This window comes from Malus domestica, chromosome 17 (assembly GCF_042453785.1).
Source record: "Malus domestica chromosome 17, GDT2T_hap1".
NCBI classification, from domain to species: Eukaryota; Viridiplantae; Streptophyta; class Magnoliopsida; order Rosales; family Rosaceae; genus Malus; species Malus domestica.
Window position 1 is genome coordinate 8,602,700 of NC_091677.1, and position 17,304 is coordinate 8,620,003.

The following is a 17,304-nucleotide window of genomic DNA, read 5'->3' on the forward strand; positions in this document are numbered from 1 at the left end:
ACCTTGGATCAATAGGACTTTATTACGGTTGTAATGGGGCTAAAGGTGATAGGCTAATGAAAGAAAGGATATGGAAATCAAAAGTTTTGAGAAAGTACACTTTGGTAGTTTTCCAACACCTCAATATCACACCACCTCGAATTGAAAGCAAAATAATAAAACCTCGAGCACCTGTTACTCCCCAAATTTAACTTCAAAAGGAAATTTATACTCTACCGACACATTTTCAACAAATCAACACTCTCCAATTTTCATATATTTCGTTTTTTTTTTTTCATTTTTTTTTCTTCTTTTTATTTTTTTATTTTTTTTATTTTATGAAAGAAACAAATCTGCAAAAGCTACATCACCCATCAAATTCACATTTCATTGTAATACACATGCTCTATCCATCTTTCTACATAAATGAAACCCCCAAAAGCACAACCTATGTAATACTTTCTCAAAACAATAAGGAATCAATTTTTGTGTATGGGCTCAACTCCAATATTGGAGCAAGGTAAAGAGATGTGGCTAACAAAGAAAGGGCTTAGTTTAAGGCTCAATGGGCTACTAAGGATAAACATAGCATATAAGGTAGGCATGAAAGGCTCAAACGATCCAAAGATGGCCTATATCACTTCCAAGTTATTACATGAATTGATTAATGAATTGAGTAGTATAAAGCAAGTTCTAGAGATACATGTACAGTGAGATCATACGCACAAGAAGGAATGAGATTGATGCATAATGGTTCAATCTTGTATAGGCTCAAAAACTCACAAGGTTTACATAATCTCACATGATTCACATATGAAACGCTAAATCATGCTCAAGTTTCACATTGACAAGACTAGGCACATTTATTTTTCAAGTTGATTTCTGGAAATCACAGTTAACACAAAGACAACGAAAAGAACTTAGACTTTCTTGAAAGTCAGAAGGAAATTAAAATCAAATCTCATAATTTAATTGAGAAGTAGCTACAAACAACAATAAAAATGCAAAAACTTTTTTTTTTTTTTTTTGAAAGAGAAATAAACTAACGAAATATATTTCCACCCCCAAACTTAATTATAGCATTGTCCCCAATGATAATGAAAGGAATTTTTGAACAATAAGACATAAAAATGGAAGCAAAGAAATATAAAATGAAATAAAGACACATAAAGAAAAGGAAAGAACACACCAATTTGTGTAGGTGAGGAGAGCAGCAGTGTGAGTCTGTTTCTTCTCTGCTTGTTTCTTCTGCACTGCGGGCTGGCACAAGGTAGCTGTGTTAGTCTGTTTCTTTCTTCAATCTTTCCAAGTGCCCACCTCTTACTTTCTTTCTCCTTGTCCTTAGCTGAGGATGAATTGGCAAATTGTCTCCACATGCTTCGAGGTATCATTTTCACTTCCCTTACTTGTTCCCCAGGTAGATGTGGTAGACGAAGAGGAAGCATAAGATGATGAAGATGAGTACTCGAGAGCAAGGCTAGATAAGCAATCAGGAAGGGGTTCCAGACAGTTGGCTCCATATCGGAAGATTGATACCAAGTGCTGGCTGATTGCTCTCTTTCTCCTTGTCGTAAAACAAAGACAAGGAGAAGGACAGGGAGAAAGCATGATATGAGCTACTCTTGCTTTCAACCTTCATGATATGAAATACTTTTGCTTTGGATGGGTTGTTTGCAGAGGTACCCCAAGGAATAAGGAACACTGAGTGACTCGAAAGGGTTTGTTGGAAAGGCATTCTCGGAGATGATGGAAGGTTATGTATGTCTGCCTTGCCATGGAGGGTGAAGGTCGACATTTATAGGAAATAATAACCGGTACTGTTCTTTCACACTGTCGGCAACCGTTGGATGATTGAACAGTAAACTTCACGTGTTTTCTACTTTACCAGAGATCTTCGACAGATTTCCCGTAATTTCCGCAAAGCAGACTCTGCATGTGACAAATGTTGACACGTCTGGAAAAGCAGATTCCTCTCCGATTTCTGAGCTTGCCTCTTCGAAATCTGAGCTCCGTCGAGTGCAGAGGTTGCATGTGACGAGTGCGAACAAATCTGGAACAAAGGATGGCCCGTGGTTTCTGAGCAAGCTCAGCTTTTGAGAAAGCGAACGCCGCTTTGATTTTTTTAGTTGGCCTCTTCGATATCTGGAATTGCCTCTTCGATCTCTGAAATACTATCGCGTGCTGATTTTTATAGAGGTATGGAGGACGTTCTAAACACACTTGAATTTCTGCCTGTAAAAACTCCCTCTTTTTTTCTACGATCTTGACTTGTCCGACCTCTTCTTTCTTTACCACCTCTAAAAAATGTCTGGCCCTTCCGACCGTCGTTTTGACTTGAACCTTGGTGAAGAGGCAGCTCTGCCTTCTCCAGACAACATATGGCGCCCATCCTTCACATCCCCTACTGGCCCCCTTACCGTTGGGGATTCGATGATGAAGAATGACATGACAGCTGCGGTGGTGGCCTGGAACCTTGTCACTCCTAAAGATAACAGACTGCTTGCAAAACGGTCTGATGAATTGGCTGTTAAGGAGTCTCTGGCTCTCAGTGTGCAGTGTGCAGGTTCCATGTCCAACATGGCCCAACGCCTCTTTGCCCAAACCCGTCAAGTTGAATCGTTGGCGGCTGAAGTGATGAGTCTCAAACATGATATTAGAGGGCTCAAGCATGAGAATAAACAGTTGCACAAGCTCGCACACAGCTATGCCACAAACATGAAGAGGAAAATTGACCAGATGCAGGAATCTGATGGTCAGATTTTACTTGATCATCAGCGGTTTGTGGGTTTGTTCCAACAGCATTTGCCTTCGTCTTCTAGGGCTGTACCGCGTAGTGAAGCTCTAAATGATCAACCTCTGATGCCTCCTCCTTCTGTGGCCCCGCCAACTGCTGAGGCCCCGCCGACTACTGAAGCTCCTCCTAAGCAGCCTTTGTGAAGGCTCATTCTTGTATTTATCTGCTCAATGTTCCTTTCCCCCTTTTTTTTTTGAATGAAAAAAATATCTTGCAAGAAGTTGTGGTAGAGATTGCAAAATCATTACCTGCATAAAGGAACAAAAGTAGGACTTAAACACACAAACCAGAAAACAAGAGAAAAACAGAACAAGACCATTTAAAATTATTCAAAATAAAAATGAAAGATAGAAAGCTTGGGTTGCCTCCCAAGAAGCGCTTTAGTTACTGTCTAGAGCTAGACATTCTGTTGGCAGCTTGATTCAAATAACAGGTTCCTTCAAAGTGATGGAATCCTTAGCAAGATCATATGGAGACTCCTTGTATAACTTCAAGCAATGTCCATTAACTTTGAAGACAAAACCAGTTTGCATGTTTTGGATATCCACAGCCCCATGAAGATGGACCTGTACAACACGATATGGACCATTCCAACGTGATTTGAGCTTTCCTGGGAATAGTTTCAATCTTGAATTAAAAAGCAAAACCTTCTGGCCCGGTTGAAACTCTTTACGAAGGATGTGAGCATCATGAAATTTCTTGGTCTTATCCTTGTAAATCTTTGCATTCTCATAAACATCATTCCTTATTTCTTCCAGTTCATTCAACTGCAGCTTCCGCTTCTCTCCCGCTGCTTGGTAGTCAAAATTGAGGTGTTTAATAGCCCAATATGCCTTGTGCTCAAGTTCCATAGGTAGATGGCAAGCTTTCCCATACACCAAACGAAAAGGAGACATCCCAATCGGTGTCTTATAAGCTGTCATATATGCCCACAAAGCATCAGTAAGCTTTAAACTCCAATCCTTTCGAGATGAACTGACAGTTTTCTCAAGAATCCTCTTGACCTCCCGATTAGATACTTCAACTTGTCCAGATGTATGTGGATGGTATGGGGTGGCTATGCGATGGTGAATATGATACTTGGCACAAAGGGAAGCCATGGTGCGGTTTAAGAAATGCGTACCTTCGTCACTGATGATAGCACGAGGTACTCCAAATCGGGGAAAAATAGTATACTGCAAAAAACCTAACACCACAGAACTTTTGCATGTTGGAGAAGCTATTGCCTCCACCCACTTAGAGACATAATCAACCGCCACCAAGATGTAGAGATTGCCATTTGAAGACGGGAAAGGTCCCATGAAGTCTATACCCCAAACATCAAATAATTCAATCACCAAAATACTTTGTTGGGGCATCTCATTTCTCTGAGAAAGATTTCCAACTCTTTGACACTTATCACAAGCCTGGCAGCATAGGTATGCATCTTTGAATAAAGATGGCCAAAAGAAACCACTCTGTAAGATCTTGGTCGCTGTCCTTCTTGGTCCAAAATGACCACCACAGGCATAGTGGTGAGCAAACTTCAAAATGCTTTCTTGTTCTTCTAAAGGGACACACCGACGAATGATTTGATCTTGGCAATGCTTGAAAAGGTATGGCTCATCCCAAAAGTAGTGTTTTACAGTGGAGAGGAACTTCTTCCTTTGTTGGTAACTGAACTCTGATAGTATTTCTCCAGATGCCAAATAATTTGCAATGTCAGCATACCATGGTACTTGATGAGTAACCGCTAAAAGTTGCTCGTCTGGAAAGCTCTCTTGCAGGGGCAATGAATCTGCCTCATCAGTGCTTGCATTTACTAATCTTGAGAGATAATCCGCCACAACATTTTCACGTCCCTTTTTATCTAGGATCTCCAAATCAAACTCTTGCAAGAGAAGGACCCATCGAAGCAATCGTGGTTTGGCCTCTTTTTTAGACAATAAGTACTTGAGAGTAGAATGATCAGAATACACAATGACTTTAGCACCAACTAAGTAAGATCGAAACTTTTCAAGAGCAAATACCACTGCAAGTAATTCTTTTTCCGTAGTGGCATAATTCAGCTGAGCATCATTCAAAGTGCGGCTAGCATAATATATAACATGGGGGAGCTTGTCACGTCGCTTACCAAGAACAGTACCCACATCGTAATCGGAAGCATCACACATGAGCTCAAAAGGAAGGGTCCAATCTGGAGCTGTTATAATTGGGGCTGATGTGAGAAGATTCTTCAATTTGTTGAAAGCATCATGACAATCTGCATTAAAATCAAAACAAGCATCTTTAGCAAGTAAATTACAAAAAGGACGACTAATTTTGGAAAAATCCTTGATGAATCTTCGATAAAAACCAGCATGTCCCAAGAAAGATCTCACATTCTTCACAGAAGTTGGTGGTGGTAATTTGATGATCACTTCAATCTTTGCCTTGTCGACCTCTATTCCTTTGCTTGAAATCAGATGTCCTAGCACAATGCCATGCTTAACCATAAAATGGCATTTCTCCCAATTTAACACAAGATTAGTCTCCCTGCATCTTTCCAAAACCAAAGACAAGTGATCCAAACATATATCAAAAGAATTACCAAAAACAGAAAAGTCATCCATAAAAACCTCAACAATATTTTCAACCATTCCAGAAAAAATACTCATCATGCATCGTTGGAAAGTGGCAGGGGCATTGCACAATCCAAATGGCATCCGTCTGTATGCAAATGTACCAAAAGGGCATGTAAACGTTGTCTTCTCTTGATCCTCAGGGGCAATTGGAATTTGGTTGTACCCTGAATAACCATCTAAGAAACAATAGAAAGAATGACCAGCTAGTCTCTCGAGCATCTGATCAATGAATGGCAGCGGAAAATGATCCTTTCTAGTGCTGTTATTGGGCTTTCTATAGTCAACACACATTCGCCATCCGGTGGTCATCCTTGTAGGCACAAGCTCGTTGTTATCATTCTTGACCACAGTAATACCAGTTTTCTTTGGAACCACCTAAGTCGGGCTCACCCATTTGCTATCCGAGATTGGATAAATGATACCTGCATCGAGTAACTTCATCACCTCAACTCTTACAACTTCCTTCATGATCGGATTTAGACGTCTTTGAGCTTCAACAGTTGGTTTAGTCCCAGCCTCCATAAAAATCCTATGCATGCACAAAGCTGGACTAATGCCTTTTATGTCAGCAAGTGTCCACCCCAGAGCATCTTGATACTTGCGAAGAACTCTTAGTAATTTGTCTTCCTCCGTGTCATTAAGATCAGCAGCAATAATAACTGGCAAGGTCTCATTCACCCCGAGATGAGCATACTTGAGGTGGCTCGGCAGTAGCTTGAGCTCTAACTTCGGAGCTTGCTCACTTGAAGGAAGAAGGGGCTGCTTAGGCATTCCAAGGCTTTCATAAACATGTCGCCACTTTGGATTATGAATTGGTGCACTATCCAATGCAGCGATGACGTCCACCACATTTTCTTCCATAGATAAAGTAGCATCATGGTTGGTGAGGCAAGTTAACAGCTCATCATTAGATAATCGTGAGGCAAAGTTTGCATGCATAATCCCATCCAAAACATCAACACGAAAACACTCTTCAGGTTCGAAAGGACGCTTGACAGCTTCAAAGAGTTTGAATACAACTGATTCTCCTTGCACTCTTAGGGTTAAAGTACCTGCTTCCACATCAATAAGTGTCCAGGCGGTGGCCATGAACGGTCGGCCTAAAATGAGAGGCACTTCCTTGTCTTCCTCCATGTCAAGTACAATGAAATCAGCTGGGAGATAGAATTTATCCACTTTAATAATCACACCTTCCAGAATACCCAAAGGATAGGTCACAGACCTATCTGCCAATTGAAGACTCACAGATGTGGGCTTGAGTTCTCCTTCACCTAATTTTTGAAAAACAGAATAAGGCATAAGGTTAACACTTGCTCCTAAATCAATCAATACTTTATGAAAATCAAGACTACCAATAGTACAAGAGATAGTGAAACTCCCCGGATCTTTTTTCTTGGGTGGTAGCTTATGTAAGAGGACAGCACTGCATTGCTCAGATAAAATCACCTTCTCGTATTCCAAGAACTTTTTCTTTTTAGAACATAGCTCATTCAGAAATTTGGCATATGATGGGATCTGTTTACTAGCATCTAATAGAGGCAAATTAATTTGCACCTTAGCCAACGTCTTCATGAATTCAATGCATTGCTGATCCTTGGAACGTTGTTGCTGTCTTTGTGGAAATGGCAAATGTGGCTTGTATGGTGGCTTGTCAGAAGGTGCAAATAAACTACCAAGGCCTTTTTCCTTGTTTGCATCAAAGTTGGGTCGAGATTGCACTTTGTCACTTGCACTAGGATCTGGAATACCTGCTTCAGAAATAGCCTCTGACCGAGACTTTACAGCTAATGGTGCACTTTCAGTAAACTCTTCTTCTTCCATTTTGGCTTCATGGTGCACCACTTCTCTGTTGTCATAGCTCTTGCCACTTTTCAATGTCCGTATTACTTTGCAATGCTCCATCCCTCTTGGATTTTGCTCATATTGGCTCGGGAACCTTCCTTTCTCTCTTACATTGAACATGGTAGCAAGCTGTCCAACTTGAGTTTCCAAATTCCCCACTGATGCCGTGAGATTCTGAATGCTAGTTTGTGTGGATTGGACAAAACTGTTGGTGCTATTAGAGAGGGTAGACATATGTTAAGCTAGCTGTGACATTTGGTCTTCAAGAGATGGTTTCTTAGTCTCACTAGTTGATTAGTAAGACTGTTGGTATTGATGTGGCTGTTGGTTGCCATCCCAACTGAAATTGGGATGGTTCTTCCACCCAGGATTATATGTATTGGAATAAGGGTCACTTCTGGGTCTAATGAAATTATTCACCATATTCACATGCTCTTGCACAAGCTCAGGGTAGCTATCCTTGTTGGGGCATTGAGTGATGTCATGAGTTGTCTCACTACAAATGATGCACGCTTCTTGGGCATTGGGCATGGAAGAGACCTGCATTAAGGTAGCAAATTTGGCATTAAAATTCTTTTCCATTTTAGCAATTTGAGCAGAAACATTAGGAGAACTCTGAGAAATCTCAAAAACTCCCCTCTTTTGTGTTTATTCTTCTGTCCATTGTTGGGATTCAGAAGCCATCATATCAAATAACTCAAATGCTTCCCTTGCTGATTTTGACATTAATGACCCTCCAGCAGATGCATTCACGTGACTCTTGGTGGTGGCATTGAGACCATCATAAAATATGTTCATTTAAAGGTTAGAATCAAACCCAGCATGAGGACATTTTGTGTACATCTCATTATACCGTTCCCAAGCTTCATGGAAAGACTCATTTGGCTTTTGAGCGAAAGCCAATATCTCTTTCTTGAGTGCAAGCGTCTTGGAAGAAGGAAAAAACTTATTGAGAAATCTTTCTTGCAATTCTGTCCATGTTGTAATGCTATTGGCAGGCAGAGAATGCAACCACGCCTTGGCTTTGTCCTTCAAAGAGAATGGGAACAAACGTAACTTGATAGCTTTTGAAGAGAAACCTCTGATTATGGTGTTGTCACATGCCTCAATAAAATCAACCAAATGCATGTTGGGATCACTGTTTGGCAACCCATGAAAGGATGGCAATATGTTGAGGATGTGAGGTTTGATTTCAAAGGATGTCCCATCTTCCACATTTGGATATATAATGCACCTCGGCACTGCATTGATTCTCGCCGCCAATGAATTCCTTAGAGGTTGACCTGCTGCAGGTAAGGCTAGGGCCATGTGTGCAACTGGTGTCAAAGGTTGGAAAATAGATGTGCTGCTCTCAGGATCACGGAACAAATCCTTAAGAAAAGTATCACCAAGGTTGGAATTTTGTGCTAAATATTTTTCTCGAGCTAACTTCCTTGCACTTCTCTCTGGTTCAGGGTCGTAAGGAATAAGCACTTGATTCTTGGACCTTGTTCCAATTACCATATACTACACCTGAACAAACAACAGAAATATTAAGCCACAATAAAAATAAAAGTAAAATAAAATAAAACTTAACAGAAATTAACTAAACAACAAAAAGAAAAAGAAAGTAAGTAAACCTAGATGAATTAAAAACACAATTTATGCAAATTGGCAACCACTAGTTAATTAAATGAAGACAAAAAAATCTCACACCACACATCCACTATACTTAATCAAAGATCAAAACTCAACTAAATTAATTGCTGTTTTTTTTTTAATTTTAAATAATAATTTTTTTTAATTTTAATAATATGTGATTTAAAACAGAAATTTGTGAAAGGGATACATAAACAGATTTCTAACGCAAATATACAACATTATTACGGTATCAAAGTTAAATTCACCATTAATGGGCTTAATAAAAAAGGATTCTTTAAATTCTTTTTTTGTTTTTTTTTAAAATTTAATAATTAATAAAAATAAGACATAAACATAAGCATAAGAAAAATAAACACAAAAACTCGGGAACTGTTGGCACAGTCCCCGGCAACGGCGCCAATTTCTTGATAGCGATTTTACCACTTGTAAAACAAAGGGTTAAACCATAGAAAATTCTTGCAAGAGAACAAGTGTTTGTAGTATAGAATGGCTCAAGCAAGGTCGATCTCCTCAGGGACTGATATAAACAATTTACGAGTTTTTGTGTATTTAACTTATTTAACTTTAAGAATTACACTAATTTGACGAAACTAAATATTACTGGATGTGACTTAAACAAATATCTAAAATGGGAATTGGTTTTAGGGAATAATGATTCAACTTAAACAAAACAAGTAAATAAGGAAATTCAAGATAAAATAAATGATTTAAGAAAAATAGACTGACAATATGCTAGAGTTCAACCTTTACCAACAACACTCCTACGTAGCTATTCCAATTGCTTAAATAAATGAAAACACACCTGCTTTGAAGGTTGGATTTTCCTTGTGTATGTTTTACTTGTGATATTCAAGCTAAAACGCATACCACTACATGCAACTTATCCATGACATTTGGATTAAATATAAACATGAGTGGTTCATTAATCTTGGTGAAAATCCTTTTGTTAAACCATATAATCCCTAAGAGCATGATATTTACCTTAGGAGAGTACAATCTTCAATCACAAGAAGCATAACCAATTTTAACGTGACATTCGTTCAAAATTGCATCCGATAACTTTTCTAAGCATCCTAATGGTGATCAAGCATCAAGGTACATAGATAGTTTAATTCAGTGATTGAAAATATCAAAGCAAGCATATAACAATACTTAAGCAATTGAAAAATAAACTACGTATTCATATTGCGGCTCATGGCCTCACTCTAGCATAATAAAATTAGTTACACATAATTATGTTCATACATAAGAAATTATCATAAAAAATAACAAGAAAGAAAACACCCGTTTTTAGTTCCTCAGCTCTGCGCACTGCCTTCTACTCCCGTGCTACTCTTCTCCTCTGCTTCTGCTGCGTCAGTCTCCCTCTGTCCTCTGCGCCTCTGGTTTCTGCTCTATTCCTGCCGTTTCCCTCCTTGCGCGCTCCCCCTCTTTCTTTTATTCTTTTCTGCTCTGACGCCAGTCTCTCTGCCCAATCTTCTTCTTATTCTTTTTTTTTATTATTTTCTTTTCTTTCTTTTCTCCACCAGTCGGTGTCCTCCCCACTCCTCTCTGTCTATATCCACTACTCTCTCTTTAATTGCTGTTTTTATTCTTTCTGCCGTCCAGTCCGTGTCCCACTTCTTTTATTCTCCTTCCCACTTTTATTTCTTCAGTCCGTATTTTATTTTCCTGCCAGCCTTTTTCATTCCCGCTTATTTTTTTATTGTTTTCTTTTTCTTTCTCTGTACAGTATGTGCCTCTCTCTCTCTTTTTCTGCTCAGTGCTTTCCACTTCCTTCCTTTGTTTATGCCGTGTCCCTCCCCACTGTCTTTCTTTTTTTCTATTTCTGTTTTCTGCTCAGTGCTTTCCACTTCCTTCCCAATTATTTCTTTTCTTTTATTTTCTTTTCAGCCCATTTTCTTTGAGATTGATCCTAAAATAAAATTAACTGTACATTAACACAAGGTAAGGTAAAATGCCACAATTTTAACACAAAAACATCACAAAGACTTTAGAAATGAATGGTATAAATGCATGAAATATATGAGTGATCACTTCTCTTGCATGCCTCCTTTGCACCACATCCGCTTTCTCCGACTGCCAAAAATATTTAGAATTTGGAGACATCCCTTCTAAACGCATGTTCATAATGTCACGATCTCGTTGTGCAATTCTTTCTTCTCTAAGCAACTCCCTTTCTTGCCTAAGTAGCTCGATTTCCCTCTGTTCAGCTTGAAATGCTTGTTGAATAGCTGCAGCTTTTATCTCATCTCTAGCCTTTTCAGCCTCATATTTCGCCAATTCCCGCGCCAACGTCAATTCACCTTGACGAGCAAGTTCTTGCATGTACTTTCCATAATCATTCTTGGAAGCACTCCCTTTCCTCTTTGAAGCCTTCTTACCTTGATGCCTAACTGGATAACGGGTTGACCCCGACGCTTGTTCAGGAATGAGCGTTTCAGGCACTTCTTCTCCATCTTCTTCATCAACATGGGAGCCATGATCGGGTGTAGAGTGTGGATGGGTGCTGTGTAGAGGGATGATGTTCATGCATACTTCTGGACCAACATACACAACTTTGAATTTAGGACAATCTTTAACAATATTCCAACATTCCCACCGGGTGAATGATTTGTTTCTTGATTTGATTTTGGCAACATACCATGCTTGTGCTTGAAGTTGCTACAAAAAATAATATTGAAATTATTAGGTAACAAATAAATAATACAAACAAATAATAATAATGAAATTATTAGGTAACAAATAAATAATACAAACAAATAATAATAATGAAATTAGGTCACAAATAAATAATACAAACAAATAATAATAATGAAATTAGGTCACAAATAAATAATGCAAACAAATAATAATAATGAAATTAGGTCACAAATAAATAAAAAGGTCGTACCCAGTGCACAAGGCTCCCGCTTTACGCAGGGTCTGGGAGAGGTGAATGTCACAAATAAATAATGCAAATAAATAATAATAATAATGAAATTAGGTAACAAATAAATAATACAAATAAATAATAATAATGAAATTATTAGGTAACAAATAAATAATACAAACAAATAATAATAATGAAATTAGGTCACAAATAAATAATGCAAACAAATAATAATAATAATGAAATTAGGTAACAAATAAATAATACAAATAAATAATAATAATGAAATTATTAGGTAACAAATAAATAATACAAACAAATAATAATAATGAAATTAGGTCACAAATAAATAATGCAAACAAATAATAATAATAATGAAATTAGGTAACAAATAAATAATGCAAACAAATAATAATAATAATGAAATTAGGTAACAAATAAATAATACAAATAAATAATTATAATCAAATTAGGTAACAAAATAATAATACAAACAAATAATTATAATATATTCTTACCTCATCCGCATAATTTGCCCCACTTCGAACATTACTACTAACTTGTGTCAAGGCATCTCTCCACGTACTAAAGGAATGGCTAAGTATTTTCCAACGACTGGACATCGATTCTTTGGTTCTTTTCCCACTCATTTGCTCAAGAAATTTGGTATGAATTAAACTCCACATTTCTCGCAACTGCATCTCATTACTCGTAAGGGAATTATGAGTAACTTCAACCCAGCTAGTGCACAACGCAACATCTTCAAGAAGCAACCAATTCGTACCTACATCAGTAGTCATTTTGTGGAAAAAAAAATTGGATTGAAACTTTGAGAGAAAGATAGGAATTTGATTGAAAGTGGTTGAGAAAATATGAAATTGTGGTGTAAGGTAGATGGAGAAGAAGTGGTATATATAGAAAAGTAAAAACAATTTTTTACAAATTTTTTTTCAGATTTTTTACAATTTTTACGGATTTTTTCCATTTTTTAAAATTCTTTAGTTGACTACACTAGGATTTTAAAATCTATTTAAATTCTCTAAAATTTAAGTTTGACTACACCTCCTTAAATAGTTTAAAAGAATTAATTATTTTGTATAATTCATGTGGCACAGCTTTATTAGGTTTATAGTCCCATATATATGCCAGAGCAACAAACAAACAAAGGTATAACGGAAGGATCACATTGGTGATGGAAATTCAAACATAGGGACTACATTGATTATTTGATCCAGCTTTTTTGCCATCATCATTGACTTCCTCTATTAATAAATACACCTGAATGGAAAACCATAACAAAAAATATATTAATGAAACGTTAAGAAAAAAATACAAAATACATAAAGTCTATCATTATGCAAGTTGCAAAGTAAAGAGTATATACCAAACAATTATAAAATGATTGTACCTAAATATGTGTACCAAAGTATGTGCACCGAAGTATATAAATGTACCGAAATATAGTACCTAAACATGTGTACCGAAATATATGTATCAAGCATGTGTACCAAAACATGTGTACCGAAACATATGTATCGAAATATTGGATGAAGTACATGTACCAAAATGTATGTACCTATATAGTTCTCAAAAGTATAATGTAGCTATACGAAAAAAAGGCTTCTTGTTGAGATCACTATTGTTGTGGAAAATAGAAAAAAAAAGGCTTCATATATTAGGTATAACAATCACCAAATGGAAAATTTCATTCAGATTAATAGATTTTTTTGAAGCAATTCAAACTAGAAGATGCAAAATAAAAAATCATGAAGTCCAAGTTTTTATTTCGGAGATTGAAAGGGAGTTTATGGAGATAATGTGAGCCTTTGGCCGATGCTATGGAGAGGAGTGGTGGTCACCGACTCACCATGGAGCAATATGGCTGGTTGTCTTGTAGGAGGGAGAGAGGGAGAGAGGGAGAGAGTGAGAGAGAGATCGAGAGTGAGAGGGAGAGAGAGGATCATCACCTTATATCAAATGAGTAATAAATTCTACAAAATTTCTCAAATGAGTAATAAATTAAATGCAAATATTTGAATTTCAAATGAGTAATAAATTTTGCAACATCTCTCATAAAAACAATTATTGTTCACGAGGTTAGAATTGGAAAAAAGAAAACCATAAAATCAATGTAAAATGGGTAAAAATGACATGGAATATGCATGATGACATGTAAAGCGGATCAAGAGACTAAATTCAATTCTTAATCTTATACCAGGTGTTAATCAAAAGTTGAACTTATTCAAGGATTAGACTTTAATTTCCTTTCTTCTTCTTTTTTATCACTTTAAACACTTTGTGTGCCATGGTTTGTAACATATTTATGCTATCATTATGGTCTTCCAAAGTGACAAGGGTAATAAATATGTGAATCAATCATTTTCTACCTTGTGTCATGAACATGGTATCGAACAACAATATTCTCTCTCCCCCCCCCCCCCAAACAAAAACAACAAAATGAGCTTGCTGAACTGAAACATCAGCACATAACTGAATCCTTAATAGGCACGCCCTCCCATTATCCAGAAACACAAAAAATAAGATTTTGTTGCCATGATTTGTAAGAATTTTGTGAAAAATAGGGCATACAAGAAAGCAAAAACAACTGTGAGATTGCATAAACGAAGGTTCAAACTATGAAACACAAAGTAAATATGATATTCATATGCATAATTTGTTCCGTCTGTACTCTTTTGGATGTTTTGACAATTTTCCAAGGGAATCAACACATTCTGTTGTTTTACAATCTTGGAGTCCAGGTTTTAATTCAAGAATTGAGAAAGTGACTCTTTTAGAATGATAGTTGTGGCTCCACCCCTCCATGAATTACAAACCCCTCAGAAGGAACCATTTTCGGCCAGAAATGGTGCCACTAGGGATGGCAATTTAATCCGTCAAACCCGATCCTCGTAGGTAACCGATCTGAACGGTTCAGTTTTGGGGATCAAATTTTGGGTTTTTTACGGTTATGGGTAACCGTTGAGTAAATTGTTTGGGTTCGGGTTCGGTTATGGTTATAGGGGTATCCGCCCCGAACCTGCCCCGTTTTCATTATTTAATAAAAAATATAAATATGAATATAAATATTTATTATTTATATTTTTTTATAAAAAGAATGAAAGGTCTCCAAGGGTCTTGAGGGATTCTGGCTGGGAGACTCCAAAGGTCTTGAGCATCAATTGAGGGATTTTGGCTGGGAGACTCCAAAGGTCTTGAGCATGCAAGACTTCAAAGGTCTCTCACTCTAACTTTATTCCAAAAATTTTAATGCTTTCAATCAATCATGGAATGTGGAAGAACTTAAAAGCCAGAAAAGATGGTTCAATACTTCAAATTTGGGGAGAAAAACCTATTTGTTCTCTTTTACAAATTAGTAGCAGCATATATTGCTTCAAGAATCAAGCCTTCAACCTTTTGCGAATCTCCAAGTTTCTGAATCCATCAATGGGTATGTTTTCTTCAAATTATTCTTCTTTTGGGGTTGAAAATTCGGTAGTAGAAAATTCTATGTCCGATTCCATGTTTTCTCCAAATTATTCTTCGAATAAAGGTCTACCCAATTTTATGTCCCTTGATGAGGTAGCGGACCGTTACAAAACTCTATTCACTTAATCAATACACTTCTATCAAAATAATGATTATGTCTACTCAAATTCTTACATCTTGAACATTATATATGATCATGCTCTACAATGAGTAGCCCGTTCTGGCAAGGCTGTACCCTGTTATTTCTAAAGTGCAAAGTTGACCTGGTAATAAAGATGCCTTACATTTAAGAAACTAAGCGTAGATAACGGCTTAGATGAGAAGTTTTTAGTTCACCATCTTGATATTCGATACACCCAATTGGTATAGTATGCCACTGTCTCACAGTAGTTTGGAAATTACCATTGCTGCAACCCATTGTGAGGATAAGTCTACCCCTCCCCCTTAGCGTAGATAGTATAGTTTGTTAAAAAAAAAACATTTGACAACTAATTTAATCACATTATTATCCGCGCGCGAATGACTTTTTTTATAACCTCCATTACAAGCCTCTTAAGATGTTTTGAATATGTTTAAAAATAGCGAAATTGAATCACATTATTGCTAGCCTATTGTAAGGTACTAATTTAAAATAATAATAATAATAATAATTATTATTATTATTAAAAAACTGTTAAAATAAAGAAAATGCCCCTGCCTGATTTGATGTATTATTTTGGAATGCATTTGAAGTTTTTTGTCTTGAGTTAATTTTTGTCCAAATCTTTTTGTTGAAGATTGGTGACACCAAAATCACTATTTACCTTTTCCATTCTCTTTATACATAGATAGATTATGCAACCCAATATCATTTCTATCCATAAATGATGTGACCCATCAACGAAAATTGAAGGAAAATTTTTAGAGATGAAGGAAGAAGATAAAACAAAGAAAGTGGCTAGCAGCCAGTAGGAGGAAGAGAGAGTCAGACATTCAAAGAGGTCCATGGATATGAAATCTTAAGGTGTGAGGTAGGATTCTAATTGATCTTGGTTATATACACTTCTTGCTCTCCAATCCCACAAAATCCACAATTTAATGAAATCCTACAAAATCTTTAGCTTTTTCATACACCTACATTTGGATGAACTTTAAAAATGACTATTAAAATCTCGACTAACTACACCTAGATTTTCATAGATTTTAAAAATTCTTTAGTTGACTACACTAGGATTTTAAAATCTATTTAAATTCTCTAAAATTTAAGTTTGACTACACCTCCTTAAATAGTTTAAAAGAATTAATTATTTTGTATAATTCATGTGGCACGGCTTTATTAGGTTTATAGTCCCATATATATGCCAGAGCAACAAACAAACAAAGGTATAACGGAAGGATCACATTGGTGATGGAAATTCAAACATAGGGACTACATTGATTAATTTTCATTGCTATGGACCAAATTAAAGACTTATACTAATATGAGGGACCATTTTGATTAAAAAAGCATCTAAAATTTTTAAGTAATGCCTCATCCAAATGTGTGCTCCAACATTTTAACCACGGGATTTCAACACTTTCAATTAGGGCATTCAAATCAGAATGTGATGATCCTCCTTTCTCAATAGCCCTCTTTGCCTGCTCTGCAAGTTCCCAAGCTCTACTTCTCATTTCCTCTGCTTCCAAACCCATCATAATCTTCCTTACAGCTTTATCAACAGCTTTCTCCTTTCTCAATAGGTATACTCTTTCTGAATTGGAATCCTTGATTTTTTTTGTAGTAGTTGCTTCAATGTGGTTGAATTGAAGGCAAAACCTTGGCAGATAGTTGTGACTTGTGAGCAGCAAAAATATACAAAGCATAACAACATCAGTCCCACATCGACGCTGCGCGGAACCACAACAGCCTATATATAGTCATTTCCGTACTCACAATTCTTACGTTACTTGAACAGGATCTGTTCTATAGATTGTACCTCTGTATCCTTGATTCTTAAGGAGACAAGAATCTCAATCTGGTGGATGAACCATGACCGTGCGATCAGAACGTGATTAACAGCCCTGTGATGCTTGGAGTGGTCACACTGTTGTCCTACAGACCCCGCCTT

The 17,304-nt window shown here is 36.9% G+C and overlaps 1 non-coding gene and 1 pseudogene across 1 annotated transcript; both read left to right on the forward strand.

Moving 5' to 3' along the window:
• Positions 1-8,032: 8,032 nt before the first annotated feature.
• Positions 8,033-8,139, forward strand: LOC114822821 (small nucleolar RNA R71). The gene has a single exon (XR_003771013.2). It is a non-coding gene; the product is annotated as a small nucleolar RNA R71 (small nucleolar RNA).
• Positions 8,140-17,136: 8,997 nt separating this feature from the next.
• On the forward strand, positions 17,137-17,297 carry LOC139193928 (small nucleolar RNA U3; annotated as a pseudogene).
• Positions 17,298-17,304: the final 7 nt, after the last annotated feature.